Below are 25,199 nucleotides of genomic sequence, written 5' to 3' on the forward strand. Positions count from 1 at the left end.
TACGGATTTCTTTTATCAGATTGAGGTATAGGCCACCCATTCCAATTTTCTGTTGGGTTTTTATCATGAATGAGTGTTGGAATTTGTCAAAAGCTTTTTCTGCATCTATTGAGATGATCATGTGGTTTTTGTTTTTGACTCTGTTGATATGATATATTATATTTATAGACTTTTGTATGATGACTATCTTTACATCCCTGGGATGAATCTCACCTGGCATGATGTACAATCCTGCTGATGATTTGCTGCATTCTATTGGCTGAATTGAATATATTTGCATAGACGGTGTTTGCATCTATGTCCATAAGGGAGATTTTCCTATGATTCTCTTTTTGGGTCTTTCTCCATTTTTGGTATCTGTGCAATTGTTGCCTCCAGAAATGAATCAGGGTGTATTCCTTCCTTTTCTATTTCACTGAAGAGTTTGAGCAGAGCTGGCATTATGTCCTCTCTAAATTCCTTGTAGAATTCAGCAGTGAATCTATCATGGCCTGGGAGGTACATCTTTTCTTTAATGTATTTGGTTGTTATAGGCCTCATGACTCAACTTAGACTCATAATGATCCTCCTGTTTTCAGCTTCCTTAGCACTGGGATTGCATATGTATACCACTATGCCCAGACTAAAGGTATGTCTCTGTTGGTAAATTATTACATTGTCAATTTCATCGGCTCATATTAGCTTATTCTGTTTTTATATCTTCTTGATTCAGTTTTGATATTTTGTACCTATTTAGTAATCTGTCCATTTCTTCTGTATTTTCTATCCTATGAGGGTAAAGATTGTTTTAAAGTAGTGATTGAAAATTTTCAGTAGATTTTTGTGTCTATAGTGATTTAACACTTTTTAATATTACTACATGGATCTGAACTCTTTCTTTTTTTTGTTGAAGTTGAATAAGGGTTTTTCAGTTTTATTTAGTCTTTCAAAGAATCAGCTTTTGACTCACTAATTATTTATATTATTTACTTTGTCTGAATTTCATAATTTCTACTCTAATCTTTATAATTTCCTCCCATTTTTTGAGTTTTTAGCTTGCTTTGCTTGTATTTTTAAAATAGCTTGAGTTGCACCATAGGGTATTTAGTTGTTCTCTGGCTGTTTTCTTTATGTGTGAGTTCACCACTATAAAATTTCCTTTGAGTACTGTTTTCACTGCATCCAACAAATTCCAGTAAATTTTATTTGAATTTTTGTTGGATTGTAGATATTGTTTAATTTTCTTATTTAATTTTCATGTGTTTGTCGGGTTTTGCAGGTTTTTTGTCATTAATTTTCAGTTTCATTGCACTCAGGTCAGATAAGATGCATGGGGTAATTTCTGGTTTCTTGCATTTATTTAATCATGATCTATGAACTAGTATGTGGTCTGTTTCAGAGAATGTACAGCTAAAAAGAATGTGTATTCAAGTATTGTTGGGTAGAATATTCTGTATATGTCTACTAAGTCCATTCTTTCAGAGATTTGGTTCATTTCTGCTACCTCTTTGCTAATTTATTGTCTAGTTGACTTTTCTCTTTGAGATAATGGGGCAATAATGTCTCCCACTAAGGTTATGTTATTGATTATTTGATTTTTCATATCTTTTAAAATTTGTCTTATATAGTTGGGTGCTCCCTTATTTGGTGCATACATATTTATGATGGCTATTTCTCTCTTTTTTTAAAATTTCTCCCCTATGTAATAGCCTTGTGCATCTTGGTTCAACATTCTTGGTTTGAAGTTCTGATTGTCTGCAAAAAATAATAGCTACCCTTACTTTTTTCTGAGCTCCTGGCACATGTAGTATTATTTTTTTCCTTTGCCTTTCCACCTATACATTTTCTTTTGAGTTAAATGTTTTTATAGTACACATTATATTGTTTGATTTTGTTTCTTGATCCACTCTGTCAGTCTATTTTTTTTAATTGGTGAGTTGAGGCAATTTACACTGGTGGTTCAATGATATATATTGGTTATGTTGGCTTATCTTTATTACTTTATTATTCTGATGTTGGTTTCCTACTTTTCCTGTGTTTAATTGCTTGCCTTGCTTGGTAATTTCTTTCTGTTGTTATTCATGGAGTTATGGATATTTTGATCTGTTTAATGCTGTTTGTAGTGTTCTTTTCATTTTTTAAAAATTTCTTTACTTGTTCCTTGTCAGAGATGTATTTTATTTTTCCATCAAATTTGAAAGAGGGTTTTGTAGGTATATCAATACAAGTAAGGAGTTGTTTGTTTTAGGACTTGAAATACTACACTCCATGTGCTTCTTAACTTGAAGATTTGGGTTGAGAACTCTACTGTACTATGGATGGGCTGTTTTGTAAATGTGTTTTCTTTATTTTCTCCAACAGATTTTAGTATGTTATTCTTATGCTGAAACTCTGGGATCTTGATTAATATCTGTTTGGGTGTAGATTTATTTTGGTTGATGCTTTTTTGCATTTCCATATGCCTCACCTAACAGTATGTCATATTCTTTCCCTAAGCTTGGGAATTTTTCTCCTATTACTTCTGCAAATATTATTTTCAGGGCTAGTGAGATGGCTCAGTGGAATAAGCACTTCGCTGGCAAGCACAAGGGCCTGAGTTCAATCCTCGGTTTAAAAAAAATAAATTCTTTTCAAGTTATTTGCATTCACTCCTCTTTCTTTTTTCTTTTTTCTTTGGACACCTATTAATCTTATGATGTTCAGGTTAGCATTGTCTTGTAGTTTTTGAATTATTATTTAGTGGATTCTTTGGCTTTAAAGAGATCTTTCTTTTCCTGGTTAATGACTGTAACAATGCCTTCAAGTTCTGAAAGACTATCTTCATCTTCACTCAAATGGTTTTGCTAGCTTTCAATGGAATTATTAATTGCACCGTTATCTGTTTCATGCATTTTAATTCTTTCCTATATTTGACAATAAAGGTTTCCATCATTTTTCTATGCTCTTCTATTTTTAATATCAATTTCTTCTTTAGATATGCTCAGGGGGAAGAAGGAGGAAGTGGATATCAGGAAGATAAGCTGTTATTTTGGGATTTAGGCATAATGAATCAGGGCCATACTAATTTAGCAGTTTATATTCAGACCAGAAACAATCAGTATTAGCAAATGATTATTAAATAAACTTATATGGAAGCATTGACACAGTTACCCAAAGGGAAAATCACTACTAAACACTAACAAATTCACTCCAATGTTAAAATACAAACTTAGCATCTTGCCATCTTAAATTAAAGAGTACTAAAGACACATGAAGTGTGATGGCTCCGTTGCATCTGCCAGACCCCTCTGGAACCAGCCCAGTCCCGGTGTGTGAGTAAGACCTTTCGTCATGCTCTTGGGACCTCTCCAGAACCAGCCAAGGCCTAGCATGTGTGTAAGGGAGACCTCCTGCTCCTTTGCACCCTTAGGACCCAGCCCAGGCCTGGCATGTGTGTGAGAGAACTTCAGATCCACTGTGCCTGCCAGACACCTCCAGAATTAACCCAGGTCTGGTGTGTGAGTACATCATTCCACCCTGCTCTTGAGACCCCTCTGGACACCTCCAGAGCCAGCCCAAGGCTGGTATGTGAGTGAGACCTGCTGCTGGGCTCTCAGGAAACCCCAGAAACAGCCCAGGCCCAGCATGTGAGTAAAGGAACTTCAAGTTCACTGTACCTTCTGAACACCTCCAAAACCATCCCAGGGCCAGCTTGTGACTGAGACATTCCACCATGCTCTCGGGACCCCTGCAGACCCAACCCAGACCTGGCATACAGGCCCAGTGTGAAACTCTCCAGTTGAAGTCCCTGCAGAGAATCCAGGGTCCAGAACCACACAGCTAATCCAGCAGCAGAACATCTTGCCAGAGTAGCACAGCAAGTTCACTTCCACAGGCTTCATCTGGAAGAAGCTGAGCACAGAATCCAGACCCAAGCCAGGCACATCAGGATGAGTTCAAATTTCATAGATCCAGACCCAGCCAGGTGAGACACTTTGCTAGGCCCAGATCTATGAGAGCATTCTCTCTCTGTCTCTCTTGACTGAGACAGGGTGCAAAAGTTAAACAGGGTAAGCTAGTCTGCATAGAAGACACCAGAGACATTAAGTTGAAGTGATCAGACAGAACTTATGGGAGCTAACTTAAATACAAATTCCCAATATAATATATGCATAACTATGCAGACATATGCTTGTTTGTACTGTCTAAAGTATGAACACATTAGTTACAAAAGTTTTTCACCTGATAAATATCACTACCTGTAGTGTTCCTAATTGTAGTTCTGTGAATAAAAAGTTATTACTGTCTTAACCATATAATCTCTTTTGATTAAGAACTTCAGTGGGTGCTGAGATTATACCTGCATCAAAGTTCTACACCAGAGGTCAGAGGACAGTGCTTTAAAAAATGAAAAAGAGAAGGAGGAAAAGGCAATCTCAGACCCCAAGCCCACACTGAACAAAAGCATGAGACAGTAGCATAGAAGAAACTGGAAATCACACAGCTGAAATCTGTAGAATTAATAACATGTGAAGTAAAGAAAGAACTGCAGAAAGGAATAGAAGTCAGATCAGAAATATTCTCTGAAGTTAGAAAAGCTAACTATAGTGAAATAATTAATAACTGCTTCTAAAGAAGACATTACTAAAAATATAGGAGAATAGAAGAATGATGGAACCTTTCAATGAGCAACATATGAAACATACATTACATGAAGCACAGTCAAAAAGACATAGAGGAACTTAAAATCTCTATCACAAGCTGAAAAACTGGTTTGAATGAAAGTGAAGATAGAGTTTCAGATCTTGAAGACAGCATCACAGCTACTAAAAGATAAGAAAATGTCTGAAAAACAACTAGGATGCAAGAAAAATTTTTTCAACATCTGCAAGATGATGAAAAGATGAACAACATGAGCATAGGCATGAATGAGAAATAAGGAGTCAATACAAAAGATATAAAAAGAATATGGGCAGTAGTAATAACAGAAATCTTCCCAAATATGGGGAAACAATCTGGCATACAGAAACCAAAACATAAAGAATTCCAAATAACATCAACCCAACTAAGAACACACAAAGATTTACAATAGTCAAGAAATCCAGCTGAAGAACAATTACTAAAAGCTGCTAGAGAAAATAAACGGATCACATTCACAGGAAAACCCATCATAATATCATCAGAATTCTCTTTACAAATCATGAAGTTAAGAAAAGCATGGAGAAGAGTACCTCAAGTACTCTGTGAAAACAAATTCCAACCCAGACTACTATGCCCTAGAAAACTCTCTTTCTTTTTTTTTTTAAATATTTATTTATTTTTATTTATTACATTTATTTATTGTGTGTGTGTGTGGCCAGCTCAGCCCACCAGGGGGCGGGTCTGGATGGCATGTGGTGCTGGGGATCGAACCGCCGTCCCTGTGCTTTGCCAAGCTTGTTTCAAGTAGGTGCTTTAGACCACTGAGCCATCTCTCCAGCCCCTCTCTTTCAAGTATAATGGAAAAGTAAAATATTTAAATTCCATGGGAAAGAACAACTAAAGAATTTCATGATGACAAAAACCAACCCTACACAGACTACTAAACAAAATTCTAGAAAGGGATCAAAATGAGTACAACTCCATGAATGAGAATAGAAAGAACCCATAATATAGGGCAATCAATTAAACATAGGAGAAAAAGGGGGAAACAGCAGAAGGTAAATAACATGTAAATAATGAGTGAATACATCTCAGTTATAACCATCAATGTAAATGGATTCAATTCACCAATTAAAGAAATAGACTGGGACAGTGGAATAGGAAACAAAATCCAAATGTATGTGTATACAAAAACACACTTAACTCATAAAGAAATTCATAGGCTGAAACTCAAAAGATGGAAAACAATACTACATGTCCCAGCACCTCAGAAAAAAAGCAAAGGTAGCAATTCTGTTTTCAGACAGTCTCAACATCAAACCAAGAATCACCAAATAAAATAACAAGGCCACCACATATTGAATAGGGGACAAATTAAAAAAGAAGAGGTAACATTCATAATATATATGCATGAAACACAGGAGCACCAAACTATATGAGACAAATCTTAATCAACATGAAAAATCTAATATGCAATACCACACTCTTAACAGGAGTTCTTCAGACTACTTTTTCCCAAAAAGATAGATAAAGAAGACAAAAAATTAGCAATGGAGTCACAGAACTCAACCACAACTTAGAACAAAGAGACTTAGTGGACATATACAGAATGTTCCAATCAGCCCCAGTTGAATACACATTTTTTTTCAGCTACACATAGGTCATTTTCTAAAATAGACCACATACTAGTCCATAGGGCATACTTAAGTATATGCAAGAAAACAGAAATTATCCCATGCATATTATCTGGCCATAGTGCAATGAAACTGAAAATAAATGACAAAAGAAACCAGAAATATCTTGGGGCCTGCCCCTTAGCTCAGTTGTTTAAGTGGCTGCTTCAACAAAGCTGTCAGCCTCAGGTTGCTGCGGTTCGATCCCCACAACTGCAGCCAGGCAAATATGCCCTGAAGGCTTTCTGAGATAGCCAAAAAAAAAAAAAAAAAAAAAGAAAGAAAGAAAACAGAAATCTCGACAAATACATGGAAATTAAACAACACCCTACTGAGCAATCATTCAGTCACAGATGAAGCTAAAAAAAGTTTAAACAGTACATACATTTCAATGAAAACTCAAGGAGAACTTATCGGAATTTTGGGGATGCAGCAAAAGCATTTCCTAGCGTGAAATTTATAACTGTGATTTCACACATTAGCAAAACAGAAGGGGAAAATAAATTCATACTCTAACTCTGCACTTCAAATGCCTGGAAAAGAAAGAGCAAATGAAATCCAAAACCCAAAGATGGGAGGAAATTATACAGATTAGAGCAAAAATTAATTCACTCCAGACCAAAAAAAAAAAAAAAACAGCACAAAGCTAAATCAAAAAGCTGGTTCTTCGAAAGATTCAATTAAATTGATAAACCCCTAGCTAACTTCATCAGGAAGGGGATAGAAAAAACTCAAATATAAGCAATAAGGAAAGAAAAGGGAGAAATTACCACAGACCTAGTGTTACTTTAGAAGATCTTCAATACCTAATTTGAGAATGTTTACTCTCAAAGAATAGAAGTCATAGAAGAAATGGACAGAATTTTAGACAGGTAAAAATTACCCAAACTGAATCAAGAAGATATATCAAATCTTAATAACCCAATTGAATTCAATGAAATATAAGATGTAATAAAAAAACATACCACAAAGAGGGTGCAGGACCTGAGGGATTCAAAGCTGAATTTCACAAGAAATTTACAGAAGATATAATACCTATACTTCGAAACTCATCAAAGAAATTGAAAAGGAAGCAAACCTCCCAAAAATCATTCCTGAAGGCAAGTATTATACTGATATCCCAAACAGAGAAAGACACAGCTAAAAAAGAGAACTACAGGGCAATCTCTGTCATAAACATAGAGGTAAAAATAATCAATAAAATCCTAGCAGATAGAAAACAGCAAATCATCAAGGAGATTATACACCATGACCAGGTAGGATTTATCCTAGGGATACAAGTATGGTTCAATATACACAAATCTATAAATTTAATATATTATATCAACAGAGCAAAATCTAAAAATGAATGATCTCAATAGATGTAGAAAAGGCTTTTGACAAAGTCAAACACTCATTCATGATCAAAGTTCTTCAGAATATTGGAATAGAAGGCCTGTACTTCAATCTGATAAAAGCCATTTATGAGAACAAAATGGCTAACATAATTCTAAATGGGGAAAACTGATATCTTTTACTCTCATAACTGGTACAAGACAAAGATGCCCTCTATCACCACTCCTATTCAATATAGTTCTGGAATCATGAGTTTGAGTCATTAGAAAAGAGAGATTAATAAAAGGAATAAGAACAGGTAAAGAACAAGTTAAATTATCACTAGTTGCACATGACATGATACTTGGAAAGACCCAAAAACTCCACCAAGAAGTAACTAGAAGTGATATATAAGTTTAGTAGCATAGTAGGATACAAAATCAATACCCAAAAGTTGAAAGTATTTCTCTACACAGATAACAAACACACTGAGTGGGGAATTAGAGAAATAATAATTTTACAATAGCACCACAAAAAATGAAATATGTTGGAATTCATCTAATGAAAGAAGTCAAAGATCTTTTCAAGGAAAATTACACTACTCTAAAAAAAAAAGAGATCATAGAAGATGTCAGAAAATGTAAAGATACTCCCTGCTCCTGGACAGGAAGAACCAACATTGTGAAGATGGCCATATTCCTAAAATTTCTGTATAGCTTTAATGCAATCACTATCAAACTACCAACAACATTCCTTACAGACCAAGAGAAATCATTCTTAAAATTTATTTGCAACCAAAAAAGACCTATAATAGCAAAGGCAATCTTGGGCAACAAGGACAAGGAAGGAGGCATAACAATTGCAAAACTGAAATTATACTACAAAGCTATTGTAATAATATCAGAATGGTACTGGCCACAAAATAGACCTGAGGATCAAAGGGCTAGATTAGAAGATGCAGAAGCCACTACAAACACACTCAGCCACCTGACCTTGGACAAAGGGGTCAAATATGCTTACTGGAAGAAAGATGGCCTCTGCAAAAAATGGTGCTGGCAAAACTGGCTCTCTACACGCTGAAAATCAAAACTAGAACCAGATTTGTCACCATTCATTAACCCAAAGTCAAAATGGATTAAAGATCTAAACAACATAGAAACACTAAATCTCCTTGTAGAGAAAGTAGGAGGAACTCTTGAAGACATAGGCATAGGCAGAGTTCATAAAAAAATCAAATCACACAGGTAATGCTTGAAAGAATTCACAACTGGGATCTCCTCTTATTGAGAAATTTTTACAGGTCAAAAGAAATTATCAACAAAGTGAAAAGAAAACCCACAAATCTGGAAAAAAAATACTTGAGTAAGAACCACTCAGACAAAGGTCTGCTCTCTAGAATTAATGAAGAAATACAAAGCATTAAGGCCCCAAAATTTTAAGACCAAATCCAGAAATGGGCATCCAAGATGAATGCACATTTCTCAGAGGATGAAATTACAGAAGGAAATAAATATACGAAAAACCGTGTCACATCACTAGCCATCCATGAAATACAAATTAAAACAACACTGAGATACCGTCTCACCTCAGAAAGATTGGCTGTTATAAAGAAATCAACCAACAACAAATGTTGGAGAGGCTGTGAGGAAAAGGCAGCCCTTCTCAACTGCTGGTGGGAATGTAGACTGGTGCCACCATTATGGAAATCAGTATGGAGTCTCCTTAAATCTAGGACTGGAAGTCCCATTCAAGCCAGCTATCCTTCTCCTGGGAATTTACCCAGAAGAACTAAAAACTTCATATCTTTAGTGATATATATGTACTTATGTTTAAAATAGCAAAATTTGTGATAGCCAAATCTTGGAAACAACCAAGATGCCCATCACCTGAGGAATGGATGAAAAAGTTGTGGTATTTTTATACAATGCTGTATTACTCAGCTATAAAGAATGATTACCAAGAAGTCTTTATATTTAAGAGGATACCACTTGAAGATATAACAATAAGTGAAATAAATCAAACACACATATATAAATATCATATAGACTCCCTAGAATAAGAACTCAAAGAAGAAATAAAAATAGAAAGGTATAACACATTTAAAATTGAAGTGAGAACTTGAGGGTTGGACAACAAAGAGAGGGCAAGGAGAAAAGTTAGGAAACATGACAAGGGCAAATCCATACATTTATATGTACAAGATGGTTAAGGCAATGATCCTGAAAATCTTCAGCATGTTTTTGAAATGAGCAGTTAATTGGTAAGATTCTCACCCTGACTATACATGCTGATACCTGTGAACAAAGCAACTGCATTGAAGATAGCAAAGTGTAATGGCAGGGTCATGCTTGGAATGCATGTCATTTTGGTCTTCTAAATATGTACTGCTTTTCATGACATACCAATTAATGGCATTCTGTCTCTCAAGTAAATGTTTTCTTTTAAAAAACAGTGTTATAAATGAAATCAAGTGACAAGAAAAAAAATGTCACAGGACTGTCCTGCTACAAGGGTGTATATGATTAGATTTTTAAATTTTGGTGTAAAAATATGTAACCATTTCATCCTATTCTTTAATTATTTTGTTCATTTTCTGGAGAGACTTGAAGCTTAACATGTCAATATTTGATGGAAAATACCTGTTCCATGTTATGCCTAAGATGTTTGATGTTCAGACAAATGGTGAGGTAAACTCAACTGCCTAGGTTGTATGGTAATAATAAGCTTCTCTTCTGGAGGGTTAGCAACCTAAGTTTGCAAGTTAAAAATTGGAGAAAAAGAAGGGCTGCAAGGGCAGCCCATATTTTGGCCCTAGCCTTTCAAGTTCATTGAAGACTGAGGACATAGGTAATTCTATACTGTAACACCATGTAACTCAGTTGTGTCACAAATTTTCTGTTCAAGGAGATTATGGAGCCACAGAGGAAAGTGATCAATGTTGTAGAGTGTGGAGCGTGTGCCTAAGGAGAGTCACATGGAGAGAAAACATTCTCTCAGGCTTTCACAGAGAACAAATTGGTCAAGTATTGGCCGTGATTCATCCACATGGTTGACACTAACAAATGATCTAAAAACTGGGCTGCAGGGTTTCAGGATAAATCCTGATGGGATTTGACTGACCTTATCAGATACAAGTTACATGTTTTATTATATACCTCTTGCTTTATCTTGGTCGAAACGATCCAGCAGAAGAGAATATAAGTGAAGAATAAAAAGTAAATCCATATTAATATGCTGAGCTGTAAAAGGCTCAAGTCAACAAATTCTGACATTGACAGTCTTTCAAAAAACCCACTACTGTTATAAACTACTGGCCTATATTGCAATGTTTGCTGAATGCATGTACCTACAATATTTAAATGACAATGGAATACCCTGCTCTAACAAAACTAAACAAAGAAGGGGGATACAAATGCCCATCTTATATCTGTATATTCAAAATAGTTAGGATTGATGTACAACTGCAATCTCTTAATTCAATGAATTAGAGTGATTTGTACTAGTAGTGGTTTTGGACAGAATATCATGTCTGCATCCTGTACTATGAATAACCACTAAGAGAACAATATGCAATGTATTAATTATTGAAATTGTGCTAGTAATTGATTTTGAAACTGTCTCATTGTTATTTGTTTCTCAATGAAATTATTAAAGAAGCATCAAACTACAAAAAAAACACTAAAAATTAATTCAACATAATGAGTTCTATTTAATTTTTTTTCCATATTGCAAAAATACTATAGTGATGGTTGCTATATCATACTAGTATTCCTATAAATCGCAACATCTATTACTGCCATTATAGCATTCTCTATGAAGCCCAAAACTCTGTTTTGAGAATGAATCGAGGGATTTAAAAAATAGCAGAAACTACCCAATTCATCCAAAATCATAGCAACCAGTCTTTTACTGGCCTAACTTAATCTTGCCCATAGGTTTTCTCCCTTTCTATGCTTCCCACTTCTAATGAAGAATGAGGGGACTGGCTCATTAGGGGATCAGGCTCACAGAGACTGGAGATGGATAAGAAGGGTCTCAACACTCCATGAAAAAGAATATCTCTCCTTCCGTGCCTTCCTCTCCCCCACCCTTTTTGTCACTCTTTACCAAAAGGTAGACAAAACTTTCTGCAAAGATAGGAGAGAGAAAAAGGAGAATCATTAAATAAATACTTAAGTGAATCAGGTTGTCCCACTTGCAAGTAAGTCAAAACTGATATGATATATACTTGAACTATATTATGGACTCCATTGTTGGTTGATCATAGAAAAATATAGATAAAGCATTATGAAACTGGGCTATCATTTGGCAACTATTGAATTGGGCAATTGTTTTATTTAGATAGAACCAGTGTTCTTGTTCCTTTTTTTCTGAAAGAGTAGTAGTATCCCTGAAGGCAGGCTGAATGCAGAGTATGTGGCTCACCCAAAAGCAGATTGTGGTGTCGTTCACTGGGCTCCAGAAAGATGTTGACAGGTGCCATGGTTAGCATCTAAATTAGTCAATGTGAAGCAATAAGGCTTCAGCCAAAAGTTAAATCAAGCATATTCTGATGAGCTGTTTTTATATAACTTCAGAAATAAAGTAAATATTGCTCATTTGTCTTGTGACTAACACACACACATACAAAAAAAAAAAAAAAAACTACAAAGAAAAGTCCAGATCCTGATGCATTCACAGATGAATTCTACAAGAAATTAACAGAAGATATAATCCTAATTATCCTCAAATTCTTCAGTGAAATTGAAAATGAAACAATCCTCAAAAAAATCATTCTTGGAGGAAAGTATTGTACTGATATCAAAACCAGGGAAAGACGCAACTGAAAAATAGAACTGTAGACCAGTCTGCCTCATGACCATAGATGGAAAAATCCTCAATAAAATCCTAGGAAATAAAATACAGCAAATCATTGAGAACAATATACCACATGAACAGGAAGGATTCAACCCAGGGATAAAAGGATGTTTCAATCTATGCATATCTATAAATGTAATACATTATATCAATAGAGTCAAATCCAAAAAACAAATGATCATCTCAATTGATAGAGAAGAGATTTGCAACAATGCGCAACACTCATTCGTATTCAAAATCCTACAAAATATTGGAATACAAGGCCTCTACCTTAATCTGATAAAAGGTATCTATTACAACAAAACAGCTAATATAATTCTAAATGGGGGAAAACTAAAATCTTTTACTCTCAGATGAGGTACAAGATAAGGATGCCCTTTATCACCACGCCTATTCAATATAGTTCTAGAATCGTTAGCTAGAGCCACTAGACAAGTGATAGAAGTAAAAGGAATAAGAATAGGTAAAGAAGAAGTTAAAATATCATTATTTGCAGATGGCATGATACTCTGTCTGGAAGACTCAAAGAACTCCAACAAAATATACTAGAATTAATACACAAATTTAATAGTATATCAAGATACAAAGTCAATATACAAAAGTGTATAGCATTCCTCTTTACAGATAAAAAACAAATTGAGAGGGAAAGTAGAGAAACACTATCTTTGCAATAGACCACTGAAAATGAAATACTTTGTTAATCTAACTAAAGAAGTAAGAGAACTATTTAATGAAAGTTAGAGTGCTGTGTAAAAAAGGGATTATAGAAGATCTCAAAAAATAGAAAGATATTCCCTGCTCCTAGATAGGAAGAACCAATATTGTGAAAATGGCCATACTCCCAAAGTTGTCCATGTTTAGTGCAATCCCTATCAAAATACCACAAACATACCTCAAAGACCTAGAGAAATCATTCCTAAAATTTATTTGAAACCAAAAAACAATTGAACTAGCAAAGGCAATCCTGGACAACAAAGACAAGGCAGGAGGCATTACAATTCCTGAGTTGAAATGATACTAAGAAACTGCTGTGAAAAAATCAGCATGGTATTAGCCAAAAAAATACACCTGAAGATCAATGGAACAGATGAGAAAATACAGAAGAAACTACAAACACACTCAGCCATCTTATCTTCGACAGAGGAGCCAAATATGCTTACTGGAAGAACGATAGTCTCTTTGACAAAATGTTCTGAAAAAACTGGCTTTCTACATACTGAAAACTAAAATTCAACCCAGGTATATCACTATGCACTAAACTAAAGTCAAAATGGATTAAAGATCTAAACATTAATACAGAAACACTAGATGTCCTGGAAGAGAATGTGAGAGGACCTCTTCAAGATATGGGCATAGGCAGTTCATGAACAAAAATCAAACTACATAGGCAATACTTGAAAGAATTAACAACTGTGACTTCCTCACTTGAGAAGTTTTTGCACTTCAGAAGAAATTACTATCAAAGTGAAAAGACAAGCCACAAATTTGGAAAAAAATCTTTACTAATAAGCACTCAGACCAAAGCCTTCTCTCTAGAATTTATATAGAAAAAAGAAACATTAGGGCCCAAAAAATTAAAGACTGAAAACAGAGATGGGCACCTGAGACGAATACATACTTTTCAGAGAAAGAAATACAACAAGTAAATAAATAGATGAAAAAGTGCTCCACATCACTAACCATCTGTGAAATGCAAAGTAAAATAACACTGAGATACTACTTCACCCCATAAAGAATGGCTATCATAAATTAACCAAGAACTAATGTTGGAGAGCCTGTGTGGAAAAAGGAAGCCTACATTCCCAATGCTGAAATATAGACTGGTGCAACTATTCTGGAAATGAGTGTGAAGACTCCTTAAAAAACTAGGACTGGAAATCCTATTCAAATTAGCTATGCCCCTACTGGGAATTTTCCCAGAACTTAAAACAGTATATCATAGTGATATATGTGCAACTATGTTTATATCAGCCCACTTTGTGATAGCCAAAAATTGGAAACAACCAAAATGCCTGTCACCTGAGGAATGGATGAAAAAGATGTGGTATTTTTATACAAAGCAGTATTACTGAAATATAAAGAATGATAAACTTGAAGTCATCATATATAAGTGGATGCAACTGGAAGATATACACATAAGTGTAATAAAACAGACCCATACGTGTAAATATTTTATAATCTCCCTATTTTAAGGACTCAAAAGAAGAAATAAAAATTGAAAGGTATAGCACAACTAAATGGAAAATGAGTACTTAAGGATTAAAAAATGAAGATAGGGCAAAGAGAAAAGTTAGGAAACATGGCAGGGGCAAAACCATACATTTATATACACAAGATGGATATGGCAATGTTCCTGAGAATCTCCATCAGGCTTTTAAATATAGATGTTAATTTGTAGGATTCTCACCCTGACTAACTATATGTGCTGATAACTGTGAACTAAGAAACAGCACTGAGGAAAGCAACATGTAATAGTAGGGCCGTGCTTGGAATGGCTGTTATTCTGTTCTTCTACATGCATACTGCTTATAATGTTGAATCAGTTACTTCTATACTCGTTGTGAAGTAACTGTTTGTTTAAAATAAAGGTAACAAAAAGCAAGAGACAAGAAAAACATCATAGGACTGTATTGCTACAATGTTTTGTATGATAGAATTCTAAATGTCTGTGTGAATATGTGGAATTATTTATTTATTTATTTATTTATTTATTTATTTATTTATTTATTTTTTATTCTTTCCACATATGATAGGGGTTTAAAGTTTAGCATATCAAGATTGTTGGAAAATGTCTTTACCATGTTATGTCTAAGGCATTTGATGTTCAGACAGATAATGATGTAATGCTCAACTGTCTATGTTGTAGGAAAATAATATCATTAAGCTTCTCTTCTGAGGTGTGAATTACTTAAGTTTGCAGACCAAAAAATTAGAGAAAAAGAAGGGCATCAAGGATAGTCAGTATTTTGGTCATAGCCCTTCAAGGTCAGTGAGGACTCAGACATAAGAGAAACTGTACTGCAATGTCCTATAACTCATTGTTGTCCCAAATTTTGTGTTTATGTAGATTATGGGGTCACAGAGGAAAGTGGTCGATGATGTAGACTGTACCTAAGGAGAGTCACTTAGAGAGAAAATAGTCTCTCAGGCTTTCACAGAGAGCAAATTAGTCAAGGAATGGCCATGACTCGTCCACATGGTTGACACTGACAATAGAGCTACGAACTGCTGTACAAGGTTTTAGTGTAAACATTGAGGAGATTTGACCGTTCTTATCAGATACAAAAGTTACATGTTTTGTTATATACCTCTTGCTTTATCTTGGTCTTAACAATCCAGCAGAAAAATATAAAAATGAAGTATAAAAAGTAAAGCCATATTAATATGCTGAGCTGTGAAAGGCTCAAGTCAACAACTTCTGACATTGCCAGTGCTATGGATAAGTCACTAATATTATGGTGTACTGGACTACATTCAATTATTTTGCTGAATTAATGTACCTACAATATTTGCCTTTTTTTCTTTTTTATTAATTTTATTGAGAAACAAATAGCATGAGACAGTTTTAAAACAGGTTAGTAGGGCAGTTTCAACAATCAATACATTGCATATCGTTGTCTTTGTAGTAGTTATTCATAGTACAAAATGCAGACATGATATCCTGCCCAAAAACTATTAGTAAAAATCTTTTACCTACAATATTTGAGTGGAAATGGAATACCTAACTCTGAAAAAATTAAACAAAAAAGTGGGGTATAAATGAAGGACCATTTTGTAGGGAAATATATATATATATATATATATATATATATATATATATATACAAAATAGGCTAGATATACATGTACTTTCTCGTGGTTTAATGAGAATAAAGATTTATATTAATAGCATTTAAACAAGATATCATGTCTGCATCTTTTCCTATGAATAAGTACTATGAAGTATGCAAAGTATTAATTATGGTAACTATCCTACTAACCTCTTTTGAAAGTGTTTCATTGCTATTTCTTTCTCAATAAAATTAATTGAAAAGAGATCCTCAGTAATTCTTTCTGTATATTTATCACTTTTTTTACCTCAGAGAATATTTCCAATTTGATTTTCTTTGTACCCTTCTGGAGTTATTTCTTTTCTCCAACTGCAATTATTTCAGAGATTTCAGGTGTGTTGCTTCTAAGTTTCTTCACTGATGTCTGCTGGATTTGTTCTTAGTGGACTGGGGCCTGAGAACACATTTTGCTTCTTTATCTTGTCATTTTCATTTTTCAGAAAGAATTCTCTATTTTGATTTTTGTGATATTTTGGTATTAGGTAGCTATATTATTACAATCAGAACCTCTTTATAAGGAATCTGTTCTTCATGGATTCCTTATGTGTGTCAGAGATTCTTGGTTTGTGTCTGCCCCAAAATCTTTATTTCTCTATTGATTGAGAAAGACAATGTTTTCTGTTTGGCATTATCCTCACTTCTTCAGTGTAGGGATTTTGTGAAGTTATTACCCCAGCACTTCCCAATATGATTACAAAAGAGTGAACATGTGGTTAAGACACATATTGTACCCTTACTACAGGCATACAATTTGTAATTATAATAGCGACAAGTGAAATTTAGTATTTGATAAACTTTCAAAACTAACAGTTATGTAATTTAGACCATAGGAGCAAACAGCATAATTATATATGAAAATGATAAATTTGGAATTTGTATGTAAACTAGTTCCTTTGAGTTCCACCTGGCCATCTCCCCATCATATATCTGAAGTTCTCTGGGAAGAGCAGTTCACCTCAGTTCCCTCCATCTGCCTGAAAATCAGGAGTCTGGGGCCTTTTGGACCAAGCTATTTACCTGGGATCTGCTCCGTTTGTCTGTGCTGCCAATCTGAGTTCCCTATATTCATTTCAAAGCTTTGCATATTTGCAGATTTATAACTCATAAATTTTATATAACATATATTTATATATTTAACTTGTTTATATAATTGTGTATATATAATAGAATTCAGTAAAGTTTAAAAGATCTATAGTTCATCTCAAAGAATAGCTTCATTATTATTTTAAGTAATTGTCAGGTTCAGATCTTGAATAACACTTATATACCTTGAAAACAATTATTGAATAACTTTATGGACTCTTGTGCAAAGTTAGGTCATACGTAGACTGCAGTCTAAAGTAAAGTACTATCAAAGAGTAACACATAAAGGGAAGCTTTTGTTATCTGGTCAGCTATTGTCTACATAAAGTTAGATTTTTATATAATTTATTATTTTTATAAAACTCTTTCTATTATGCTAATCTTCATGTAACCCTTATATTACATTTGGTATGTTACAATATTTTCATATAATGCTATTTTATCTGATTCATTTATGATATTACAAAGTTTATTCTTGTTATATACATGTAATAATAGTTATGTAATTTTGCTGTCAGATCATGTACATTGTGAACAGTGAAAAAGTTCATTTATTTCTTCACATTTTCATAAAATCTGAATTCTTTCTAGGTCTTGCATTAATTAATTTCCATGTAAATTGTTAATTTCCATGTGACATATTGGGTAGAGTACAGGAATAAGTTTTTATATTACTTCCCATAGTCAAATTATTCATACCTGCAATTTTAAGAAAACAATGCTGATTATGTGTTTTAACTGAGTTATGTTGGTATGCCTACACCCTGAATAGTAGTACACGTATTTCTTTGATATAAATCCTGTGTTGATCAGACTTTAATAATTGAACTGAAACAAAAGTTTAGATGGTTATCTTTAACAAAACTTATAATTTTATTCCTTTCATCTTTAAAAAGTTTCTTTCAGTTCTAAAATGAGGCGTATCTTTGAAAGGTAATGCTATTGACAGTTATGTCCATAACAGCTCTACTGTTGATTTTGTGAAGTAGGGATCCACTATAGGGCATTTTTATATGTACTAAAACTTACTTGAATTCTGTTTAATAATCTCTTTCTATTGGAAATTTGAAAAATATTCCATATAAATAAGATTTTTTATTGTTTTGTACTCTAATCCATTTCTTTTTTTTTCATTATCACATCATATTTATTTGTAATGCTTAATAATTATAATTCAGAATCTTATTGAACTAATTTTTCTAGTTTATCATTAAATATGTTTCACTTGAGAGCATTCTCATACTTTTTTGGAAAATGTCATTGCCACTTTCTTCATTATTTTTTAATACATCCCTAAATTTCTATAGAATTCCGTATGGGCACTATTTCTATTGATGATTTTTCATTGACAGCTTTAAATTGGGAATAGTTTTATTTTATGATACTATACATTTCTAGTCAGAAACATAAGCAACAAGTATTTAGGGTCTTCATTATTGTTTCAAATTTTTTGTCAAGATGTCATTTTATGTTTTGGACATTTTTGTGGTCAAAAAATTTACAATGATAAAAACTCGCTAAAATTTCCACAATTCCATGGAAACAATATGATTACCTAGAAGTACTCACAAAATTTAGAAGTGGTGATAGCTCTCCTGTATTTCCCTTCAGTGAAACAAGATAGTTGGCACCTAAAATTTCAGCAAGGTTCCTTAGCAGCTTCCTACAGGAGGTGACAACCCGGAGCCTGGAGCTGGGCCTTCCCTGTGTTGTGGCTCCCAAGCCCCAGTCTTCCCTCATTCCTCTCACCACGAAGGCCCAACTGTCTCAGGTCCCAAACCTGAGGCAGTGACTGTCTTGCTGGGCCTGACCAGGGGAGAAAAGGAGCAACAAGAAGCAACAAAACACATCGATAAAGTACGAAATGAAATAGACAGACTTAATGAACGAGCCAGTGAGGAAATATTGAAAGGAGAAAACAAACTTCGCCAACCATTTTTTTTTTCGGAAGAGGTCAGAATTGACTGCCAAAATCCCAAATTTTGGGGTAATTGCATTTGTTAACCATCCAAAAGTATATGTAGTGCTTGGAAACGAAGACGAGGAAGTTTTGCATTATTTGATCAGAGATGAAGTGACAGAATTTGAAACCAAATCAGGATACAGAATACATTTTTATTTTGATGAAAATCCTTATTCTGAAAATAAAGTTCTTACCAAAGAGTTTCATCTGAATGAGAGTGGTGATAGATCTTCAAACGGAAATCTGAAATCAAATTGCAATCTGGAAAGGATTTGACGAAATTTTCAAATCATATGCAAAACAAAGCATCACCAAGAGCCCGAGAACTTCTTTACTTGGTTCACTGATCACTCGGACAAGGGTGCAGATGTGCTAGGAAAGGTCATCAAGAACGACATCTGGCCCAACCTGCTGCAGTACTACCTGGTTTCCTACATGGATGACAAGGATGTCAAGTGAGATGAGGACGATGACGAGACAATGAGGAAGTGGAGGGGCTAGAGGACATCAACAAGGAGAGCTAAGAGGACGAGGGCGAAGAAGATGAGAACGATGAGGAGGGCTCAGAGGGCGAGGAGCATGAAGGAAAAGACGACTAACAGAATATTAATGGATTCCAACCTTCTTTTCTTCCTTTATTTTATTTTTAAAAATTTTCTCTGGTCCCTCGGAGCAAGTTGCAATCTCCCCCCCCAGCTCTTGTGTTCAGTTGCCCTATTCTTGATGTCTCTCTTCTCAAGCACCATGCTTCTCAATTTATTTTGTGGGGAGAAACCTTGCAGAATGCAGTGGGACAAGGACCTTCACAGCCATCTGTTGTCAAATTATTTCAATTCCCTCTTGTCTCTACAAACTTTTTGGAGTCAAAACCACCATGCTTTGTGGGAAAAAAACAAAACAAAACAAAACAAAACAAAACAAAACAAAACAAAACAAAACAAAACAAAACAGAACAAAGCCAAACCAGACCAAATCAAACCAAACTAAACCAAACCAAACCCAACTCTCTGCACTCTTTTCTTTACTGGAAGCTAGAGGGTGCTCAGCCTCTATGTAGTAGTGCAAAGAATTTAAACTTTCTTCCTCCTCTCTCTGTACATTGGGCTAAGAGGTTATATTGTCTCTCTATGTGAATATAGACAATAATCATTTACTAATAGGTACATGTCTAATTTCTCTTTTCCAAAAATGATTGAATTTTTAAAAAATGGGGAATAGAAGGTCAGCAAAGAGTGGGTTTGATATATTTGGGTTGGGTAAGAGTACATTTGACAGCATGGCTTCTCCATTTGCATGCTTGTTTATTTGTTTATTTATTTATTTTGCAGAACAGAGGATTGAACTCCAGCCCTTGCAATTGCAAAGGAAGCATTTATTCCACTGAGCCATCTTCCTGGCCCTGTGGAAGAAAGTAAGATTAATGAACAGTGACAGTGTGAGATTTTTTTTTAAACATCTCAGAATATTTAATCAGCAAAACCTGTAAATATATAAACATCCTTTAAAAAATAATTAAATCATGTGATTATATGCTGTAAAGTATTTGTGTGTGTGTGTGTGTGGTACCAGGGATTGAATTCACAACTGCTTGTTCTACTGAGATATCTCCCCAGCCCTAAAGTAAATATTAAATTAAACAACATTTAAATTCTAATTAATAAATATAAATACGACAATGAAAATTTTATTTTTTGTGTGTGTATTTAGTACAGGGTCTATAAGGTCTACAGGTTCTTACTACGTAGATCAGACTCATAGTGATTCTCCTGTTTTCAGCCTCCCAAGGCCTGGGATTACAGATGCATGCCAGCACACCCAGTCTCAATCACCCTCTCAGCGCACTTTGGGAGAAGAACCAGCATGGCACACCAGGGATCAAACTCCAGGCACTGTACCTAAGAGGCACTTTAGTTTGCTGAGCTCTCTGGCCAGCCCTAACAATGAAAATTTTTAAATTGACTTATGTGATTTTAGTGTTTTATATAATTACAACAAAATTATGAAAGTAGGAAATATCATAAATGTTTTATTTTTTTGGTTTTTATTTTATTTTATTTTATTTTCATAAATAGGACTTTATCACTATTAATCATAAATGTTTTAAAAGTCATGTTCTTAAGTCTTTTTTCCCCTATGTGTTATAGTCCATTCTCCACTGTGGCTGTTATTATCACATCTTCTTTCTGTCTTCCAACTTGTGACAGCTCCCACTGTTTCACTTATGAAGAGCACTGGTAAGTTATATTGTTTGCAATATCACACTGGTAAGTTGTATTGTTTACAGTATCACTTAATTGCTTTCTCATTTTATGTTATGAATAGAGGGAGGGTATGCATTTTGAATAGAACGCTAGAGTTGTGAATTTCTGTCTTTCTATAGACAACAGTTCAGGAAATATATAGCCATAGGTTACTCTTAGAGACATTTATGCTGGCCACATAATAAAAGAGAAATTTAAAACTGTCAAATTTTCTCTCATTTTCATCTTTGTAACCAAAAGTGTCTTCTTGGAGGAATCTTGTCTTGACAGTACAAGTCATACTATCTGTACTTTTGTCTATGCTTTTGTAGTATCTGAGAGTAGACTCTAACAGAGATGGCATAAGAATAAGATTTTTGCACATTTGCAAACATACACATGTAAACATCTATATAAATCATTTGGAATTTTATATGTGTCTTTACTTACAAAAATAATTGGTATTTTGAGTGAAAATAATACAATCATTGAGCTTAGTTATGATTTCATGAAATGGGTCAGTCTGTAACTCTGAAAAATGTAGACTGCAGAGGCAAAACCAATATGCATATGCAGAAACAAATATGTCTTTGTCATTCATTTACCATATCCTATTTCCTAGTCCATGATTTTTTTTTCAAAAAAATCAAATTATGAATAGTAACTTCACATTTTTTTCTGAGACACTGTCTGGCACTGCTTAACCTACTCGATTGATTTTTAAATTTACCTGTTGAATGTTTCATTTATAGAATCCTATTTGGCTATCAGTAAATTTTCATTATTATTTTCTTTGCTTTTTTCTTGTTAGCATTTTCTAGTTTTGGTTTCATATCTTTAAACTAATTATGCAAAGGAGTTCAATATTTCATTTCAATTGATAATACTATCTTTTTATTCATTCATTTATTTTTATTTTTTATTTTTTTGCAGAACTGGGGATTGAACTCAGAACCTTGTGCTTGCCAGGGAAGCGCTTATTCTCCTAAGCCATCTCCCTGCCCCAATAGGACTCTCTTTAGTCATATATCTGTGTTTCTTTTCTCGTGCACTTGCTGATGTTCAGACAAGAAGTCTTGCTTGATAGTGAATACAAGTTATTCCTTTCCTTTGCAATTTTATTTATGGAAAGTCTTCAAAATTAAGTACTAGTTTCTCTAGTTTCTTTCATAGCTTGAATTCAATCTGCAAATGCATATGAGGCTTGTTCTTCTACTCGTTCTTAGGGTATGATTTTTCAACACGATGCTAATTCAACACAGGCACTTCCCCTGATGTAAACTTCTGTGCCATGGACAGCATTTGTAAGAGCAGGGAGAGAACTGAGATTCCTGCATTCTGAGAAAAGATGCATGCATTGGAGAGAGGCAAAACAAACCTTCCCACAGTCCCACTGCCCTCCTTGCACACCATGTCTTTCCTCCAAAGGGAGGGTCTAGAAGTGGAGCCTGTGCATGATTTCTGCTTTGATTGGGAGTCTGCTAATTTTTACTTGCTTGCCAAATCAAAAAATAAATACTACAGAACAATGTTATTCTATTTTAATTTTTATTATTTACTATATATTGGTGGTACATGAAGTTTATACTCATTGTGATTTAGTGCACTTATTTAACATATCGTAGTTCTCCAAATCCCTTCCCCTTATTTTCATGTTCTATTATTATTATTATTATTATTATTATTATTATTATTATTTTAGTCAGATTTATCACATTTCCTGTTTACCTTTTTTGTGGCTAATTTGTACCAGGACTTCAAACATCTTCCATCTTTTTAAGTCCCCATTCTCTCCACTCAACTCCTCCTCCTTCTTCCCTTGAACATATTTTCCTTTGCAAATATCCATTTCCATATTTCTTTCTAATACTCTTTTAACTTTGCTTTAATTAAATTGGAAATAAAAGGAGTCGGGGAGATGCGCAGAAGGGAATCTGATGGGTTAAATGAAAGTCTTAGAAAAAGAAATATGTCTAAAGGGGCTGGGGAGATGGCTCAGTAGAATAAGCGCTTGCATGGCAAATGAAGGGCCTGAGTTCAATCCCCGGTTCCGCAAAAAAAAAAAAAAAGAAAGAAATATGTCTAAGTTTTAAAATTTATTTATTTGTTTCCACTTAGATAACCAAAACGGGATCTCACTTTTCTCAGACAATAAAATAATTTACATATACTACTTTAATAGCATCCATATTGGGATGTCAATTTCCAAAGTATTTATGTACCATTGCTCTGTCAATCTCTCTGCATAATGTGTCTTATAACGTAAGATAAAATTGTCATATTGTGCAAATCCATTAGTTCCTTTTTTTGTTATCTCATTCTGCTTATGCCATTGAAAAAAGACTACTACTATGTAAGATTGTTTCCTATGCTGTTCTGATGTACTTAATTTCTTATCATATATTCTTTCTGTTCATTTTGATAATTAATTTGAACTGCATTTTGTTACCAGCAGAAACTTTGCAAGTGCTAATTATACAACAATATGCAATTTTCTAACATTTGATATTATTTTTTAACCACATATTTGAAATAAATTTATTGTGGGTCTTCTCTGTAAGAAGATAGAAGAACTCTCAAAACATTAAAAATTTGTTTCTATCTAATGTGACTGAATATAAGCCTTGATATAACTGATGTTGTAGCAGCAGATGGCAGCAAACTAAGATCAGGCCCCAAAACACCAAATGTGTAGGAACAAGGAAGGTTTTATTGTGAGATTGGAATAACTGATGACCTGACTTTGGGTCAAGAGTACTGAAGTTTTCAGTATTAGCCTGAACTTTTCTTTCAGGTTATATACTTTTCAGGTTTCCATATTGACCAGATTATCTCATTTTCAAGAATTGTACAAGAATGTCATAGAATTGCCACAAAGTTTACACTTCTCAGGCATTGTTGAGCATCTCTCTGTCCCAGGGCATTTTAGTTTTTATGTTTATCCTATTCCCCAAAATGTTCTATTCATTCATGTTTTATGGCCCTGGTATATAGCTGCCTACATAGGAGGCAATGAGGACCCAAGTTGACCTGTAGTTGAAGTGAACTTAAGTGACCCTCCTTTAAAATGGAATCTCTTTTGCCCCATCAGTGTCAATTTATAAAATGTATGTACATCAGAATTCTCTTCTTTCAAATGCTAGTTTTGAATTTACTTAACCTCAACTGTATTTCATCCTTCTTTGTGCCATTTAAAGGCCTTCTCACATTGGCTTGCCTCTTCTCCCTGCTCAGCCAGCTGTGTCTAATATAAGGCATATGCATTGCATTTTTCTCTTTAAAAAAGTGGGTAAGGTTGAGTTGTTCTTTCTAAACTGAGACCTAAGTGTTGACATTCCTTTCCAGTGTTGGGGGTGCACACTGGACTTTTGGTTGGAGATTTACTCTTGATCTCTTAAGTTTTCATTAAATCTGTTCTAAGTTTCATAAAACTTATTTTTATTAGACCTGTTATAAGGCCTATCTACCTTTTGATTGTATATATATATGGTTAACTGACTTAATATCTAAATTATGTGCAAACCAATTTTGTTTTTATTTATTGTTATATTTTATGTAAAATAGAAAACTGACATCAACCAAGTGCAAACACTATAAAACGTAAATTACAAAGATTATAATTTTTCAGGTTATATACATTT

The 25,199-nt window shown here is 34.2% G+C and overlaps 1 pseudogene; it reads left to right on the forward strand.

The window, feature by feature from the left end:
* LOC101591258 overlaps nucleotides 1–19,917 on the forward strand; it is a 57,796-nt pseudogene extending 37,879 nt beyond the window's left edge.
* Nucleotides 19,918–25,199: the final 5,282 nt, after the last annotated feature.

This window comes from Octodon degus, unplaced genomic scaffold, assembly GCF_000260255.1.
Source record: "Octodon degus isolate 3935 unplaced genomic scaffold, OctDeg1.0 scaffold00365, whole genome shotgun sequence".
Taxonomy (NCBI): domain Eukaryota; kingdom Metazoa; phylum Chordata; class Mammalia; order Rodentia; family Octodontidae; genus Octodon; species Octodon degus.